Source organism: Ailuropoda melanoleuca, chromosome 5 (assembly GCF_002007445.2).
Source record: "Ailuropoda melanoleuca isolate Jingjing chromosome 5, ASM200744v2, whole genome shotgun sequence".
NCBI lineage: Eukaryota > Metazoa > Chordata > Mammalia > Carnivora > Ursidae > Ailuropoda > Ailuropoda melanoleuca.
Window position 1 is genome coordinate 84,108,639 of NC_048222.1, and position 13,184 is coordinate 84,121,822.

General features: G+C 37.7%; 1 pseudogene; it reads right to left on the bottom strand.

Annotated features, from left to right (window-relative positions):
• Window positions 1-210: 210 nt before the first annotated feature.
• On the bottom strand, window positions 211-2,387 carry LOC105234287 (annotated as a pseudogene).
• Between the last annotated feature and the right edge of the window lie 10,797 nt (window positions 2,388-13,184).

The following is a 13,184-nucleotide window of genomic DNA, read 5'->3' on the forward strand; positions in this document are numbered from 1 at the left end:
TGGATGGGGAGACTAAGGTGCGACAGGACAAGAGCAAGGAGGGAACGTTTTCCTCTCTCTGCTTACAGGATCCTGTTACGCAGTCCTCCGAGCTGGGGAAGTACTGGCTAGTTTTTCTTCTTCAGAGTCCTTATCCTGCCTTCTCCTCTCCTCCTCCTCCTCCTATTCCTCCTCCTTCTTTTTCTCTTGTTCTTTCCTAAAAGGTTGTCATCACAGGACACGGACTATTTCCTTGAAGCCCTCATTTAGCTGCCTTGAGAATGACTTGGAAAATGAGCCCCTGGAAAGTATTGATTTCTTTCCCATCTTTACTTTTCTTTTTCTTTGACTTGTCTCTCTTAGAAGACTCACTGTGGACTCTTTTATATTCTTTCATGGCATTTTCATATTCCTTCCTAGTATCCTCAGCCTTGCAATGTCATTCCTCTTTCTTCTCTTTGGACATTCCCTTCCAGGTCTTGTTTACCTTCTTGGAAAGATCCGTAATACTGATGTTACGGTGCTCTGACATGGTCTTTTCTCAGCCAGCATTGAGCCAGAGCATCTGTGCATAAATATGCCCTTTAGGGTCATAGAGGTCTTTGCTCTTCTCTATCTCCATAGGCTTCTTGCAGCTTATGAACCTTGGTCTTTTTGAGGTGGTTCCTCTTTTTTTCATTCCAGTCACTGTCATCCTCATTACTGAAGGAACCGGCCAAGGCATTGCTGTCAAATGTCTCTGCCATTTCTTCCTCCTCTTCACCTGAGTTGAATGTCTTACTGGTTCCTTCTCCTGAGTCATCTCTGTTGTTGATGGCATTCTCTAAGTAGGCATCCTTTGTCAGTTCCAGGGGGCATTATGCTCATCTTTGTCACAGTTAGAGACCTATTTATTGTAGTTATGATTTATCTTCTCTTTCAATATTTCATTTTTGATGTTGAACCTTTTGCATTAACAAAATCAATTTCCCATACACTTGCCTTTTGATGCTTCTGATGGTGTACTGAGTGCCCTGCTTGGTCTTAATATCAAAGTCAAAGGAGCAAGAGGTGCAGCCACAGGCAGAGCTGACAAAGGAGATGTTGTGAGAGCAGATGTGCATAGATGGCTTATAAGCCTAGATAAAACATTGCTCCAGCAATGTTTTGATCCTGCCTTATAGGAACAGGTGATGCGCCAGGCCCCTGAATGCCTTTGGAAGTTGTTCGTTAGTGTTTTCATAACCCAATTAACCATCTCTTTGAGGGATCTTGACACATTCTTGGTGATCTGTCCATCAAAGTGCTTTTCCATCTCTTTCTCATTCATCATGGGAGTCAAGAAAATGTCCTTGGGGTGCCTAGGTGGCTGAGTCTGTTAAGCATTGGTCTCTTGAGTTCAGCTCAGGTCATGATCTCAGGGTTGTGAGATCAAGCCCCACATCAAGCTCTGCACTCAGTGGGGAGTCTGAGGATCCTCTCTCTCTCCCTCCCTCTCTGCCCCTACCTGCACTTGCTCTCTCTCGTGCTCTTTTTCTTTCTAAAAATGAATAAATTAATCTTAAGAAAAGAAAAGAAAAAAGAAAAGAAAAGAAAACATCCTTGTTCTTGGATAAAAGGAAGATCAGGAAGTGGCAATAAGTTTGGTCTTGCCTGATGGGCAGATCCAGGCTGATCACAATGAATATCTAGTGTTGATCCTTGTTGCGTAGCAAAAAGAGATTAAGTGTCTTGGGAAAGGGGATCTTACAGTCAAAGGTCTTGCTGTGCAGCTGCAGAAAGTTGGGGTAGACCCAAATGTTCTCACAACCACAAGAAGTCAGATCATGCAGCTTCTGGAAAGTGCATCTCCAGGCCTCCAGGATTTTGGACGTCTTAGCAGGTACTGGGCAAAGGCCTCAACCAGGTCCACATCATCCTCTAGGGTGGGAGACACATAGAAGTGCACCTCCATGAGAAAGACTGGCATCAACATTCTGGTGGAATTCTGGTGTCTCCTCATTCTTGCCTGTGGTATCCTGGGACATGTTGCTGAAGGGTATTTCAAAAAGCAGCTGGTTACCAATGTCAAAGGAAAACAGCAGTCCACCAAACTTCACTGTCCCTCAGTTTTAGCTCTTCCTACATAGGACCTTCTCTATTAACTCAAGGCAATAGTAGGCTGTGAAGAAATCAGAGTTTCTTAAATCTGGATTCTTACAAGCCATCATACTTGTAGATGTGGCTGTTCTTTGTGAGAAATTTAAGTCTATGATCCAGAACTACACTGCACGAGGTGACTTCCATTAGCACTCCAGCCTGGATGCTGTCCATTTTGCCTGTCTTGCTGTTCTTAAAGATTGCACCCAGGTGGCTCAACCTCAGCCAATTATCATTCATGGGGCCTTTCACCTTCTGATAGATATCTTGAACTCCAGAGTTTCTGCCATAAGAATAAAGATTTGTCTTACGTGTTTCCCACTGTTTTCTCAATACAGCATAGAGCCCATTTTGCACTTAGTAAATATTTGTGGAATAAATGAAAGAATTAAGGGATGTATGCCTTTCATAGTACAGCTTGGTATGGACCATGCATAGGTTTATGTCCCAGCTGTGTCTGTATAAACATCAACAATACCTCACTAATGATAAATATTGTTTCTATAAATGACACCAATGTTTACCCTATCACTCACATAAAAAAAACTAGGGGCTTCCTGTTTCTGGTTCCACACATAAAGAGCTTGGAAGTTGCCACTTAATCCTAATAACAAGTAAAATGGTGAACAGACAGAAAAATCAACAACTCTTCTAGGATCCAAAGGAGAAATGAGAACATAAGGCAAAGCAAGACCCTCAAGATCGGAGAGACAGGTGACTATAGACAGTCTCAGCTTACTGGAGCAGAGACCTCATGTGTGGAAATTGTCATGTGAACCACGTATTATAGGAGCCTAACTGCCTTAGAGGAAGGGAAAAGCAACTCCAGTCGCTCTAGCCGTTCATGCGGAGGAAGGGAAATAACCAACTCCACTCTAGCTGTCCTTTACCACCGAAGAGGGAGGAAAAAACTAAGAAACATCGTGAAATTCATAGTCCAGAGGTATAGGTTTATTAAAAGATTGGAACCTAATCATTAGACTATAGAACACTTTCTCTTCCCCACATCTCACCACCACATTGCTAAAGACCTATTTGCAGCAGTTCCTTTTACCAAGTACATCATGTGTGACTATTAAGAAAAATTACATGACATACCAAAAGGAACCCCCCCACACCGCAATTTGAAAAGATTGAAAAGTGTCAGAACCAGACATGGCAGGGATATTGGATTTATCATACCAAGAATTTAAAACAATGATGATTCTTATGCTGAGGGCTCTAAGGGATGAAGTAGACAGCATACAAGGACAAATGGCAACTGTAATTAGAGAGATGGAAATCCTAAAAAGAACCAAAGAGAAATTCTAGAGATAAAAAACAAAAACAAAAACAAAAAAAAAACCCCAAAAACCTACTGTAACAGAAATGAAGAATGCTTTTAAAAGGCTTAATAGTAGACTGGAAAGGCCTGAGGAAAGAATTTCTCAGCTTGAGGGTATGTCCATAGAAACCCCCAAAGCTGAAAAGTAATGAGACAAAGACTGGAAGGAAGAGAACAGAATATTAAAGACTGAGGGACAACTATAAAAGGTGTGACATATATGTAATGGGGATTCCGGAAGGAGAAGAAAAACAGAAAGGAACAAATAAATATTAAAAACAGTAGTGACTGAGAATTTCCCCAAGTTAATGCCAGACAGCAAACCATAGATCCAGAAAAGTTCAAAGAACATCACGCAGGATAAATGTCAAAAACAAAACAAAACAAAAACAAAAACAAAAATAAAAAACCCTACATCAGGCATATATTTTTTTAAACTATAGAAAATCAAAGATAAAGAAAAAAAGAAAGAAGTCAAAGACACACCCTACCTAGAGGAGACCAAAATGAGAATTACATCTGACTTCTTAAAAACCATTCAAGTGAGAAGAGAGTGGGATGAAATACTTAGTGTCAAGAGAAAAAAAACACCAACTAGAATTTTTCACCCTGAAAAATTATTCTTCAAAAGGGAGCGAGAACTAAAGCCATTCTCACACAAACAAAAATTGAGGGAATTTGCTGCCAGTACAGTTGCCTTGCAAGAAATGTTAGAAGAAGTTCTTTACAGAGAAGGGAAATAATATAGGTCAGAAACTCAGATCTACATAAAGAAGGGAAGAGCACTAAAGAAGAAATAGTGAAGATAAAGTTTAAAACTTTCAATTTTCTTATTCTTAATTGATATAACAGATAACAGTTTGTTCAAAATAATAATAGTAACTGCACGTTTAACAGTTTAATTGAGAAATAATTTGACAAGCATCACTGTATATGTTTGAGGTGTACAGCATGATGGTTTGATTTCTATATATTGTGAAATGATTAACGCAAGAAGTTTAGTTAACAACCATCATTTCATATAGATGCAATAAAAACAAAAGAAATTGTCCTGTGATGAGAACCCTTAGAATCTACTGCATTAACAGCTCTCCTATATATCATACTGCTGTATTAGTCACCGTTGTATATTACATCCCTAGTACTTATTTGTCTCATCACTGGAAGTTTGTATATTTCGACTACATTCCTCCAGATCCTCCACCCTCCACTCCCTGCTTCAGGGAACCACAAATCTGATGTCTTTTTTTTTTTTTTTAATGAGTTTGGTGTTTTTTGATTTATTTTATTTTGTTTTGTTTTTAGATTCCACATGTAAGTGAGATCACACAGTATTTGTCTTTCCCTGACCTATTTCATTTAGCATAATGTTCTTAAAGCCAATCCATGTTGTTGCAGATTGTAGGATTTTCTCATTTCTCATGGCTGAATAATATCCCATTACACACACACATGCAAGTTCTTTACCTATTCCCCCATTGATGGACACTTACCTTAGTACCATGTCTTGGGTATTGTAAATAATGCTGCTATGAACATTGGGGTTCAGATATCTTTTCAAATTTATGTTTTGGTTTCCTTTGCATCCTTGGAAGTAGAATTGTTGGATCATATGGTAGTTTTATTTTTAATTTTTTGAGTATCCTCCATACTGTTTTTCCATCATGGCTGTGTCAACTTACAATCCCATCAACAATGCAAAGGGGTTTCCTTTTCTCCACAACCACACCAGCATTTGTTCTTTCTTGTCTTTTGGATGATGGCCATTCTAACAGGCAGGTGGTGATATCTCCTTGTGGTTTTAATTTGGATTTCCCTAATGACTAGTGCTGTTCAATATCTTTTCAAATACCTGTTGGCTATTCACATATCTTCTTTGGAAAAATATCTCTTAGGTCCTGTGCCCTTTTTGAATTGGATTAGTACTGTTGTTATTGTTATTAATTTTGCTATACTGTTGTATGAGTTCTTTGTATATTTTGGATATCAACCCCTTAACAGATATATGATTTGCAAATGTTTTTCCCATTCCATTGGTTGTCTTTTCACTCTGTTGTTGATGGTTCCTTTTGCTGTGCAGAAGCTTTTTAGTTTGATGTGATCCCACTTGTTTATTTTGATTTTGGTGCTTGTGCTTTCTATGTGATTTCTAAAAAATGGATAATCAAGGAATACTATGAATTAACTCTATGCCCATAAACTGATAATCTAGATGAAAGGGGTCAATTCCTTGAAAGACATACAATGCCAAAATTCACACAAGAAAAAAGAGAAAAACTGAATAAGCCTGTATTTATTAAAGAATTTGACTCGATAACAAATAACCTCCCCAAACAGAAAGCTGGGGCCCAGATGGATTCATTTTTGAATTCCACCTAACATTTGAGGAAGAAAATATACCAGTTATTTAGGATCTCTTTCAGAGGACAGAAGCAGAGAGAATACTTCCTAACTCATTTTGTGATGCTAGCATTACTCTATTACCAAAACAGACAAAGACATTATGAAAAAAGAAAGTTGTAGATTAATTTCCTTTTGAGCATAGATGCAAAAATCCTCAATAAAATATTAGCAAATAAAATCCAACAATGTATAAAAAGAATTACACACCATAACCAAGTGAGATTTATCCCAGATATACAAAGCTGATTCAGCATTCAAAAATCAATTAATGTAATCCATTGCATTAACAGGCTGAAAAAGAAAAAAATCACATGATCATATTAATAGGTGCAGAAAAAGCATTTGACAAAATCCAACACCCATTCTTGATAAATATCTTAATAAGATAGGAACACATGAGAATTTTCTCAACTTGATAAGGAATAGCTACAACAAACAACCCCCCCAAAACAAACAAAAAAAAACCTCTACAGTTAACATACTTAATGATGAGAAACTTGAAACTTTCCCACTGAGATCAAGAACAAGGCAAGGATATCTCCTATTACTACTCCTTTCCAACTATCATGTTGGAAGTTCTATTAAGGCAATAAACCGAGAAAGGAAAATAAAAGGAATACAGATTGGGAAGTCAGAAATAAAATTAACTTTGCAGATGACACAGTCATCTACACTGAATATCTGGCTTTCCCAGATTCAAGTCCAATCATGTTATTCTTTCATTGTTCTCTATTATTTTTCCTTCTTTCTCTTTCTTTTTTTATTGAAATATAATTAACATATAGTGTTTTATTAGTTTCAGATATACAATATGATAATTCCACAATTCTATTCAATACTCAGTGCTCATCAGGATACGTGTACTCTTAATCTCCTTTATGTTTTTCACTCATCGTCCCACCCACCTCTTCTTTGGCAACTGTCAACTTGTTCCCTGTATTTAATAGTCTGGATTTTTTGTTTGCTTGTTTGTTTGTCTCCTCTTTTTGTTTATTCATTTGTCTTGTTTCTGCAATCCCACATATGGGTGAAATCATGTGGTATTTTTGTTTCTCTGATGAGGATGTGGAGAAAAAGAAACACTTGTGCACTGTTGGCAGGAATGCAAATCGGTGCAGCCAGCATGGAAAACAGTATGAAAGTTCCTCAAAAATTTAAAAATAGAATCACTATATGATCCAATAATTCCACTACTGGGCATTTACCCAAAGAAAACAAAAACACTGATTTGAAAAGATCTATGCACCCCTATGTTTATTACAGCATTATTTACAATAGCCAAAATACCGGAAGCAACCCGAGTGTCCCTTTGTTTATCCCTATTATCTTCAGATGAAGATATAACAGACTCTTTAAGACTTAACTAGTGTTAAGACTTAACTAGTGTTATTTTTCCATCACATACTCCAGCACCGCGTAGTTCACCTGTTCCAAACTTCTTTCAGAACCCCCAACATGCAGTGGGGTACCTCACCTTCGAGCATGCTTATCTTGTGCCTCAGCACACTCTTACTTTGGTTCTTCACTTGGTTACTCCCCATTTATCTCTCAAATGTTAGCTCAGACATCCCCTTCAAGATGTGTCTTTGAGGGACAGCCTTGATCAGGAGATCCTCATAGGTGTTCCTCTAAATACCACTGGACTCTGTCTACTTAGTCCTCACCACTCAGCCCTGAACACTGTAGACTTTCTTAAACACTCCTGTCTCTATTCAATCCCTTACCCAACATCTTTTTGCCATTTATTCCCCAGTAAAGCTCTTCTTTCCCACTGCCATTAATTCAGATTATATTCATTTACCTCATCCATGAATATTCTCTGACTGTTCTTGCTCTGAGAGTTGAAATCCTTCAGCACTTTTTGTGTGTACCTCAAATTTTATTGTAAACAAATGTATAACATGGATTATAATTCCAACTGAATCATTAATATCTTGGGGGAAAAGGATGCATTTTAGATATCTATACCTTTCTATAGGATAGAATCCTGAATTAAGAACATAGTAGGTGCTCAGCAACTATTTAGTGGTTGATTTCACGCTCCTTATTGGCATTTTCATGGAGCTATTCTTAGATACAAGTACAATTGGACGCTCACACATAAAGGTATTCAATCTTATTTGAGCAGAACTGTGTGGATTTCTGTTTTGGTTTAAGATATAGTATAGTGCTGATTTCCATGGATCCGTATGTATGTTTGATTAGAATCTTACTATGTTAGGAGCTTAAGACGTAAGGCTAAAGAACACAAAGGTCAAGCCCTTGAGCACTAATTAACCTGGTTTGGAATGATCCCTGGGTCTCATTCTAGCTGAATAACCACAGGCAAGTCACTGAATTTCAGTCTCAGTTTTCTCATCTGTAAAGCAGAGATAATGAGTTCCTATTTCATAGACCATTCAGAGAATTAAAAAACATGGAATGTCTGTCAACATGTAAGGAAAGAATTGTCAACAGTGAATTGTATATCCAAGGAAACTATCCTTCAAAAATGAAGGAAATCCAGACATTCTCTCATGAATGGAAACACAAAGAATTTGTCACTAGCAGACCTACCCTTCAAGAACAGCTAAAGGAAGCTCTTCAGATGAAGAGGAAATGACAAATGAAGGAATCATGGAGCATCAGGAAGGGCAGAACAAAGTAAGAGCAGATATATGAGCAAATATAATAGACAGTCTTTCTCCTCATGCCCCTCTTTTATCCATTACAATGTTTTAGATTTTAATTTAATTTGAATTTGATTTGTTTTTAATTAAGTTGTACTAATAGCAAAAAAAAAAAGAGCTTCTAAAATATTTAGTATAATGCCTGACACAGAGCATAAGCATTTAATTGATACTAATTTTTGTTTTGAAGAGGATTTAAAGATCAGAGCGCCAGGGTGGCTCGGTCGGTTAAGCCTCAATTTTTGCTTTTGGCTCATGATCTCAGGGTCATGAGATCGAGTCCCCCACCCCTCCTTTGTCAGGCTCTGTGCTCAATGGGGAATCTGCTTGAGATTCTCTCTCTAAAATAAATAAATAAATAAATAAATAAATAAATAAATAAATAAATCTTAAGAAAAGGATTTAAAGATCAAGTCTAAACTTCTCATTTCATCTCTAAGGAAAATGAAATCTAGAGAGGGCAGATGACTTGACCACTACTTAATGAAAGAAATGGCCTAGATAAAAATCTAGGTCTCCCGATACTCATTGTTCTTCTAATACCCGTATTGCTTTGCAGTCAGCCGAGGGCTTCCTGAAGGCCTTGTAAAGATTCTGGTTCATCTTATTGTAAGTTTATCGTGCTGTGGGAGCACTGGATATGTAAAATTTTGAAATTAAAAGAACAAAAACATATGGAATTGTTGAATCACTATACCATACAGCTGAAACTAAAATAACTGTGTGTTAACTAACTGGAATTAAAATTTAAAAATTATTTATTTATTTACTTTAAAAAATTTTCTTAAAAAGGAATAAAAACAAAAATACTTATTTCATCATACCCAGTTCATTTGTTTTTCAAGATGACCTATAAAGTTGTTCTTTACATGGCCAGTGATAAAAATTTCATTTGAATTTACACTGACTTGAGGTATAGTCATCTTTTCAGAAATGCAAACATTATTTTGAGTTCAGTCCAGTGGAATTTTTATCTTACAGGAGTTTATTGTTTTACTTTAGAGGTTTCTTTTTAAAAATTCTATTTTGAATTTAAAAATGCTCATGATTTTTCTCTTCAAAGTAGTTCCTACATGTGATTTTAAAGAATGCTTTCTTAAATATGAAAAGAATGACTAATTCCATCTTATGTTTGTGGTTAAATGACAGAAAGGAAAGAAATTCACCATGGAGTTTACAAGAGGGAGGTCAATAACAACGTTTTAACAGAGATTTGAAAATAAAACTGCCTTACTTATTGGGAAGGATACTTTTTTCCATATTTTTATGAACATTCATCTGCAACAGTAATGATTTGTTTGGCTCATTTAGAATCACAGATTTTTTGAATGTGAGGAAAATTCTTTTACAAGGAGAGCGAAACCGACTCCTGGGCATATTTAAGACATGAATCCCAATTCTTTCTTGTTTCTGTTTCTGTTTTTTTCCCCCAAAAAAACTGCATAAATGAGGAAGTAGTGCCAAGGACCTATTAGTAATAGTTATTTCCTAATTGCAGTGGGAAGCATCCTGCATGTTTAAATAAATATTGTTAACTCTGACCCCTCGCTTGGCCAGGACTGATAAGGCAATTGTTTGACCTATATGAAAAGCATACAGTATACACAGAGTGGAGTGCAGCAGGAAAACAGGAAACAATAAATCAGAAATTAGAGCACTGATTGTTGTAGCTAATTACATCAGGCTTCTGCTTAATTTCTCACTCTGTCATTCTAACCTGATTTTCTTGCCAACAGACTTTGCAAATTGCTGGTGTCACGTACATTCAGCAAATAATAATCCTTAGTTACTGTGACTGACAAATGAATGAGCAGGAGAAGATAGTTTATTATGCAAGGATGAACTGAGACATTCACCAGATACCTGCCTGGATGCTTTTGTAATTCACTTACCTAGATGTGCTGCATGATGCATTTTTCCAGGAGCAGAGATTTTGGCATCAAGACAGCTTAATTAGATTTGTGGTTTGGTTTGATAATATTGAGTAAGAAGAAAAGATGGCACTGTAAAAGGCAGGGAGGGAAGGGATTGGCTTGGACAAAGAAAGAGATAAAGTGGTAACTTGGCTCTTTAAGTCAAATCTGAAAATAATATGTTTAGGGCGAGTGAGATTGGTCAGCGTGTTATTGAATGCTAATCTGGTCTACACAAAGATTTGGTCAGCCAGCTTGGTATTTTCAACCCATGATGGTTTGATGATTGAAATTCTAAGCCACATGTGTTAAAAAAGAATAAAAATGAGATGCTCTTATTCAAAATTAATTGATGACTCCCAGATTCTACTTCTGGTGGTAGATAATGCATGTCAGTTCAGTTTCCCCTGATCCCAGTCCTGGTGTTATTTTACTGGTCTAAAATCAACTTTCCTTTCCTTGATGATTTTATAAAATTTACATGGTTTCCATACTTTAAATAATTTTGCCATAGTCCCCGAAGATGGAATAGGTAAGATCTAATTGAAGAGAATTTTCACTCTTTGTGATTTAATCAATTTTCATATTCTGGATATATTCTCTACCTTTGTTATAGTGTTTGCTAATCAGATATCTGATGCTGAGCAGATCCCCAGCTAGATGCAACTTCACCCAGGCTCTCTGCTTCTGTGATGCTTAATAAAAATCATATTATTTTGTTTAACTTAAGGTACCATGTAGGCAAGTTATTTAGAATGAAAATTGTTTCTCAGTTTAAAATCAAATTTACTTAATCCTTCTATTTCCCATGGGCTCTGATTTTTACCCCTGTCTTGCTTTAGCATTATTTTCAGGGGAAGAGAAGGTGAATTTAACACAGGGATGTGAGGAGATTACACAGAACTTTCCCCAAGTTACAAAGGCTTTGGCAGAGCTGGGGGGGGGGTCCCACTTTTGGAAACACTGTTTCACTTGGAAAAGCAAGAGGTCAGAGTTAACTATTTATTTAAATGTGTAGGTGATGTCTTACATTCCAGTGATGAACTTGGAATGCAGGCCAATTAAGGAGCCCAGAAACGGTGGTAGAAGGGCCAAAAAATAGAGTATAATGTGCCAGCATTGTTGCTGGTCCAAAGGTCAGGGGGAGCAGAGTATTTCATTCCTCGTGTGTGTCTTCAAACTAATTCTTGCGGATAAAATGTTTAAACCTCTCCAATCCCAAGCTGACTTTCCAAGAGTCCTTCTTAACGTAATTTTTTTCATGTTTTCAGACAAATTTTATGAATATATATCAAACAACCATTGTATGCAGAGCGTGATATTTGCATGTCCCCTGAAGGGGCTACAGCTTAATTTAGGAGAAATGTATCACAAAGTCGTCGCCCTAAAGAGCAGTGTAAGGAGGCAAACTTGAACTTATAAAACAAGAATTAAATAACACAAACCAGAACATAATCTTCTATATTCCTAAATGTGGTATGGACAGTTAGGGCTATGGAATTTAAAGGGACCAAGTTTTTCAGAGAGACTTAATGGAGATAATTTGACATGAACTTGGAAGGATAAGTAGCATTTGGATAGCTGGAGAGGAAGGAGAAGTCATTGTAAGCAGAGAATTGATTAGAAGAAGTGGAGGAAAACATGGCCAAACTGGAAAGAGGGAGATGAGTGATAAGAAGAGGTAGGCGGGAAATGCGGTGGGATGAAGGTGGCCCAGATCCTAAGTGTTACAGGAGGGATTTAGACTCATTATTACAGGTAAGGAGACTGCACAGGGGTCCCACAGTGAAAATAGGTAGGGGAGAGGAAAGGCTGGGACCAGCCCATCAAATTAGGAAACTATTAAAATAATCCGGGTTTGATGTGACCAGGGTCTAGTGTAGGTGGTGTTAGAGAAAAGGAAAACATAAATTCAAAAGCAGAGATTGGCAGACATGATGATATTCTGCATAGAAGATGAAGGGGACAGATTTGACACATGGAAGAATTACCTCGGCTTTGGAAAAAGAAAAAAAAAATTGGAAGGAGTGTTTAGATGGAAATATGAGAAGGTATCCATTTCCAAGGAGGGGAAGAGAAGGGATAGCGTTCTTTTCTGGTCTTAGCTGCAATAAATCTTCCAGATGCCTCATTCCTTATCAGTTACAGACATTTGTATTCGCACAGCTCTGTTTGTCCGAAGCACACAGACTTGTCTGAGGACAGTGGGTATGACAACTGTGTGAAATGTGTCAAAACTAGAAAGGTGTGTGCAGGGGAGATGACAACCTGATGAAATATTGTCAAATGCGGCCCCTCAAATACCAGAGGTAGCATGATATTTGGGGGCAGGGAAGGGCACATACCTTTGTAAGAAGCCACTGCAAAGAACTGAGCCCTCCCAAATGGAGATGTGTTTCTCAGTTTCCTTTTGTCCTCATCAACTCCAGTCAACTCTAATTTTAACTGTGCTCCAGGACCCTGGTTCTTGCACCTGCCCTGTTTGGCTCTGGTGTCATCTGCCAGTTGACTGGAATGTGACTGGCCTGCCTTCCTCTCTAGGAAGGCTCAAACTAGGCTTTGGGTGGGGTCCAGTGTCTCTCTGACCTCATCCCACCCTCTAGTGACGGGCTTCGCAACTCCTGAGTCATCAGTGGCCATTGGAAGGGACTAAACAGTCCAGAATGTATAAATATAATCTTCTATTTTCTCCCACATCTTTCACCCCCACACACTATAACATTAACCATAAAAGGCTGATACTTTGGCTCGTCCCTGTGCTTTTACTCTCTTGCTCTT